This window comes from Callithrix jacchus, chromosome 1 (genome assembly GCF_049354715.1).
Source record: "Callithrix jacchus isolate 240 chromosome 1, calJac240_pri, whole genome shotgun sequence".
NCBI lineage: Eukaryota > Metazoa > Chordata > Mammalia > Primates > Cebidae > Callithrix > Callithrix jacchus.
The window spans coordinates 86,334,147-86,341,411 of record NC_133502.1 but is presented as its reverse complement, the minus strand read 5'-3'; positions in this window follow the sequence as shown (position 1 = coordinate 86,341,411).

Here is a 7,265-nt window from a genome sequence, read left to right as displayed (position 1 = left end):
TGAAGTACACAGTGGCGCGAGAACAAGTTTGCAGGTGTAGAACAAAGGCAATTCATTAGCAGTGACAGGCACCTAACTTAGGCTTACATATGACTGTTGCTATGCAACCCAGATATTCACTATCTGTAGAGCTCAAGGATTCTAGCACAGGCCTTTTCTATTGCCTTCTGCTACAGCGCCCAGAAGGCCAGAGTCCTGCCTGCCTGGGCATTTCTTATGACCTTTGCTGTGTTATAGAAACTTACAGTTATTAGCTATAGAGAACAAGAATACAAGAAGTTATAAACTGATAAACCTTGCAAAGCAGGATACAATTCCATGGGAGAGGGAAGGACTCAGGGAAGTTCACTTATAAAAGAAAATTTTAATTTCTGCTTCTCTTTCCTGCATTAATTTTATTTTTGTTAATTTTTCCACTTCAAGGTATTAATGTGCCATCTTTATGATTAGACTATAAACAGATAATTTATCTACTGTTTATAAATTATTATGTAATAATGTATATCCATTTATTATTTATACGTTATCTACATAGATAATACATCTATCATTATCCTGCCACCCAGAACAGAACCTAATTAAATACTCAATAAATAAATATAGTAATACATTCTCTTCTTTTAACAATCTTCTTTATTTCCTGATTCTCCTCTGTGTTTTCTTCTTATCTGTCCTTATCTTTCATTTACATTCTTTTTTCCTTTTCCTTATTCCCATATAACTGATATTTTATAAAACTTGAAACCCATCTTCTTATTTCTTGATCAATTTATTTATTGAGGAGCCATGTATATACCTAGTGTACAAGATTCCTGCAGTTAGAATCAGTTGGACTTAATTTTTCTCTAATGCTTTTTTAATCTGTGATTTGGTGGTCATAATCATACTTATATAAGAGGATATGATTATTCTGAGGACTTACAGAAGTAAAGTGCTTAAAATGCTTATCATAGAGGCTGACACATAGTAGCCTCTAAAAATTTGTTACCAGGCACTGCATTAGAAATGTAAAAAAAAATTTCTCCTGCTTTCAAGTATACTACTGTTTCATAGGAAAGAGAAAAAAAACATAAAAATGAAATTAAAAGTTTGTTTTACAGATATAGTAGGCAAAATTTTACCTGAAGAATTAAAATAAGCAGGGTACTATGATTGATTTTAAATTAGTTTTTGTGTCTAGTGAAGTGAAGGTCAACATACATGATTTTCCCCATTGTATTAGTCAGGCTTCTCCAGGTAAAGAGAACCAGCAGAACAGCAGAATGTCTACCTATCTGTCTATCTATCTACCTATCTATATCAAGAGATTTATTTTTAAAAATTGGCTGACACAATTGTGAAGGCTTGGTTAATCCAAAATCTAGAGATTCCAGGGGAAAGTTGCAGTTTGAGTCCAAAGGCAATCTACTAGCAGAATTCCTTCTGGCTCAGGAAGTGTCAGTCAGTCTTTGCTCTATTAAGTCTTTCAACTGATTGGATAAGGCCCATCCATGCTATGGAGGGTAACATGCATTACCCTAAGTTCACTGATTTATAATTACTCTTATACAAATTAAATAATCTTGACAGAAACATTCAGAATAATGTTTGACCAAATATCTGGGCACTGTGGCCCAGCCAAGTTTAAACAAAATTAACCACCTCACCTACAAATATCTAACTGATCTAGTAAAATGCATTAAAAAGACTATCCTTTTGCCCATTGAATAGAAGTGGCATCTTTATGAATATGTATCTAAACTATTCATTCTGCCTTATAGTTATTACAGTAAAATAATTCACATATATAATACATAAATATAAATATCATTTATAGTAAGCTAATTCAAAGTTTAATTTTTAGCAACATATATTCAAGATGGATCATAGGCCACAATATGGAAGGTAAGACAGTAAAAACAATACAAATTCTATAAGAAAACAGTACAAAATATCTTCCACAACCTTGAGATAGGCAAAGATTTCTTAAATGTAACCATAAAGGCACCAAATATTTTTAAAGTTTATTAAATTGGACTTCTATAATCACCTCTATTCATCAAATAATACAATTAAAATAGTTAATATTGACGTCATTCCATTTGTTTATTTTTGCTTTTGTTGCCTATGCTTTCAAGGTTATATCCAAAAAACTGCTGATCAAACCAATATCTTGGAGTGCTTCCTCTATGTTTTCCCATAATAATTTTACAGTTTCAAGATTTATATTTCAGTCCTTCATCAATTTAGAGTTAATTTTTGTATATGGTATGAGACAAGGATCTCATTTCATTCTTCTCCATGCAGATACTCAGTTTTCCCCAGTGCATTTATTGAGAAGACTGTGCTTTCTCCACTGTGTGTTCTAGGAACCTTTGTCAAAACTCAAATGGCTAGGTTTATTTCTGCACTTTCTATCCTGTTCCACTGGTTGATATGTCTGTTTTTATGCCAATACCTATGTGGTTTTAATTAACACCACTTTATAAAATGTTTTGAAATCAGGGAGTATAATGCCTCCAGCTCCATTCTTTTTGCTAAATATTGTTTTGGCTATTCAGGATCAATTGTGTCCTCAAGTCAATACTCTAAGCTCCTGCCTCAAGAAATAAGAAAGAAGAACAAAACAAATTAAAAACAAGCAAAATGAGAAAAATAAAAGTAAGAGCACAGTTAATATCCAAAAACCAATTACTTTCCTATACACAAGCAAAAAACAAGTGGAATTTGAAATTAAAAGCACAATACCATTTACATTAGCACTTCCAGAAATTAAGAACTTAGGTATAAATCTACCAAATTTATATGCAACTTATATGAGGAAAATATAAAAATGATGAAAGAAATCAAAGAACTAAATAAATGGAGAGCTATTCCACGTACATAGATAGAGAGACTCAATGTTGCTAAAATGTCTTCCTAATTTGATTTGTGGATCTAGTGCAATGCCATTCATTACAACAGCAAATTATTTTATGCAATCTAAAATGTACATAGACAAAATATCCAGGTAGCAGAGCACAGCAAAATGTTTTCCAGAAGTTGGGGGTAGATGAAATTGGGAGATGCTGATTAAAGAGTTCAATTTCAGTTATGAAAGATAAATAAGTTTTGGAGATCTAATGTACAGCATGGTGACAATTGTTAATAGTGTATTGTATACTTGGAATTTGGTAAGAGAATAAATCTTAAGAGTTCTCATACAATAAAAAAAGAAAGGTAAATACATGAGGTGATGGATGTTAATTAGTTTGATTATGGTAGTCATTTCACTATGTACATGTACATACAAATACCACATTGATGCAAGGGGAAGGGGAGAGAGGGCACATTCTAGGTCAATTAGCTTATTTTATAATTTGAAGATGTCCTATATGGAGATCGTTTCCAAAGATGACTGCAACAATCCGTTCTATCTCACATGCTCTTTTGCAATATGATTTTTGGGTTGAGAATCAGAGTTCTGGCACAATTCTCGACTCTTCTCAAGAAGAATCTGAATACACTCTTGTGGGGATGGTACAACCAGCCTATTTCCTGTGGCAAACATGCTCTTTTCCCTGTAGCCAGACCTGGGTTGGATGGTGAGAGGTTAGTCAGCTCCAGAAAGCCTGTCTGTCTCCACAAAGAGGAGTGACGAAGAGCAGGAGCCTGAACTCAAGTGAAGAGCGATCATAAGAGTGACCTCATAAGGCAGACTTTTCAAACACGGGGCCATCTAAGTCTCACGATGACCATAAAAGAAAGCCATTGTTATCTCCATTTTCTGATGAAGTAGTCTAAGAAATAATGAGACTTCCCTGAAGAAAACCAGTAAATGGCAAAGTCAGCATTTATTCTTTCATTCCACAGGCATTTATCTAGGTATTGATCAAAGGACTGCCTGTCTTCATTATTCATAGATTTTAATTTTAAAAAGTGTGGTCAAAAATACTTTACTAAGTGGGTGATATTTAAATAATAAATGAAGTGAAGGAGTGAGCTCTGTAGATATTTGTGGAAAGAACGTTTCAGGTGGACAGAACAATTAAAAGGACTAAGGCTGGAGAGTGCCTGGCCAGTTCAAGGAACATCAAAGATACCTGGCGGGGGAATGAAAGGGAATGGGTAGAAAGGGAGATGAAAAAAACATAGTTTTTCGTCTTCACGTAACAGTCATAAGATGAGCAACTCAGCTTTGCATGACCATCAGAGTACAGGTTTCTTTCAACTTTTTGCTATTCTATGCCTTACGATGTGGTCCATATCTGCCTCATCATAGCTGGGTCATGTGCTTGTAACAGAAGGGGAAAGAAGGCACATTCTAGGTCAAGTCGCTTATTTTGTAATCTGAAGATGTCCAAATGGTACATCATTTCCAAAGATGACTGCAACAAACATTCTATCTCACATGCCCTTTTGCAATATGACTTTTCCACTTTTCCCATCAAGACACAGACTCTATCTTACCTCCCCTTAAATCTGGACCAATCTTGTGAGTTGCTTTAACCAATATCATGTGATAGAAATGACAATGTGCAACTCCAAAGGCAAAACTTCAAGAATCCTCACACCTACCATTTTTTATGTCTTGGAATGCAGCTGCCATGCTGATAAAAAGCTAAGCTAGACTGACAGAGGAGAACAGAGCCTCCACAGTCAGCCAATAGTCAGCGTAGCTACCAGCCATACATTTAGGCCATACTGGAAATTCTAGCCCTGACTGAGCTCTATAGGGGTGAAACTGCAAGTGTGAGCTCACAGGAAACTACAAAATGAGTTTTCCAGTTAAGCCAGGACTATTCATAGAAGATTTATTGGTGGATTTGATTTGAATGAAGAGTGTGAGAGAAAGAAAAGAGTCTGCAATATTTGACTCTTACATACTTGGTGTAAGCAATGGTGAGAATGGAGTTTCCACCAGTTGAGATTAGGAAGTTTACAGGTAAACAAGGTTTTTAATGTAAAGACCAGGAGTTCAAGTTTGAACATTGGTAAGTTTGAGACATCTCTAAAGCATCTAAAAGGAGTCAAAGAAGCCTTTTGGAATTTTATTCTGCAGTTTTAGAGGGAGGTGTTGGCTAGAAAGCCACATTTGGAAGTCAGAGGCATGTGGATGGAACTAATGCCAAAAGACTGACTAAGGTAACCAAAGGAGTTAAACTTAAAAACAAAAACAAACAGAAAACACCAAGGAATGAACTCCAGGACAATCTAACATTAACAGATCAGGGAGAAGAGGAGGAATAAGGAAAGGAAACTGAGAAGGAGCAGCCAGTGAGAGGGAAGAAAATTAAGCAGGTGTTACATTAGGAAACGAAAGAAAATTAACAAGGAAGAGCAGTAATCATCAGATGCTGCAGATAATGTGGCAATTGAGAGGTGACCACTGATTTTTGCAATGTAAAAATTGCTGGACATTTTGACAAGATCAGTATAGGGGGAGTGTTGAAAAATCTGATTGGACCGTGTTGACAAGAATAACAGAGGAAAATATTTTAAAAGAATATATGGATACCTCCTTCAAGGGATTTTGTTGCAAACGAGACTAGAAATGGGACAGGAGCTGGCAGAGAAAGTAAAGCCAAGAAAACTTTCCTTTTGTTTGTGTTCTATTGTTGTTGTGTCTTTTCTTTTTAATCTATAAAAAGGTTTAATTGGATCACAATGATGGTAGAATGAAAGGGGAGTAGGCATCTCACCTGCTGAGAGCAGGAGCAAGAGAGAAAGGAAGGAGGTGCCACACACTTAAAGAATCAAATCTTGTGACAACTCACTATCATGAGGACAGCACCAAGACATTCATGAGCCTTCCACCCCCATGACCCAAACCCCTCTCACCAGGCCCCATCTCCAGCATTGGGGATTACATTTCAACATGAGATCTGGAGGAGACAAACATCCGAACTATAGTATGGGGGCAGATCCGTCATGAAGAGCTTAGCACCATCCCCCTTTGTGAGAAGTGAGCTCTTGCTCTGAGTTCATGAAAGATTTGGTTATTTAAAAGTGTGTGACAGCTGGGTGCAGTGGCTGATGCCTGTAATCCCAACTCTGGGAGGCTGAGGTGGTGGATCACCCGGGGCCAGGAATTTGAGACTAGCCTGGCCAACATGGCAAAACCTTGTCTCTACTAAAAATATTATACAAAAATTAGCTGACATGGTGGTACACACCCATAATCCCAGCTACTCAGGAGGCTGAGGCAGAAGAATCACTTGAACCCAGGAGACAGAGGTTGCAGTGAGCTGAGATCATGCCATTGTACTCCAGCCTGGGCAACAAGAGTGAAACTCCATCTCAGAAAAAAAAAAGTGTGTAGCACTTCCTCCATCTCTCTCCTGCTTCCTGTTTTGCCATGTGATATGCCAGCTCCTCCTTCACCTTCCGTCATGATTGTAAGCTTCCTGAGGTCCCACCAGAAGCCATGCAGATGCTGGTGCCATGGCTGTACATCCTGGAGAACCATGAGCCAACTAATCCTCTTTTCTTTTTATATATTACCCAGCCTTAGGTGTTCCTTTGTAGTGACACAAAACAGACTAATACCAGAACTCACCCCCATGTACCTTTCAGTTTGAAACAGAAATTGGTTACCACTGAAAAGACAAGACTGAGTTACAAGCAATAGGGAACCACTGCAACTTTAAAATCATGGTATGTAGGCAGGCATGGTGTAGGCAGGCACAGTGGCTCACGCCTGTAATCCCAGCACTTCAGGAGAACAAGGTGGGCCGATCACTTGAGGTCAGTTTGAGACCAACCTGACCAATGTAGTGAAACCTCGTCTCTACTAAAAACACCAAAATTAGCCAGATGTGGTAGTGGAAGCCTGAAATCCCACCTAATCAAGGTGCTGAGACAGTTTCAACTCAGGAGGTGGAGCCGAGATTGCCCACTACACTCCAGCTAGGCAACAGACTGAGACACTGTCTCAACAAACAAACAAACAAACATGGTGGCTCACACCTGTAATTGCAGCACTTTGGGAGGCCGAGGTGGATGGATCACCTGAGGTCGGGAGTTTGAGTCCAGCCTGATCAACATGGAGAAACCCCATCTCTACTAAAAATACAAAATTAGCTGGGTGTGGTGGCGCATGCCTGTAATCCCAGCTACTCAGGAGGCTGAGGCAGGAGAATCACTTGAACCCAGGAGGTGGAGGTTGCAGTGAGCCAAGATCACAACATTGCACTCCCGCCTGGACAAAAAGAGCAAAACTACATCTCAAAAACAAAAAAAAAAAAAAAAAAAAACTGAATCATGTCCTGGAATAGAGACAGGAGGCTGTGCTGTGGAGGTCCATG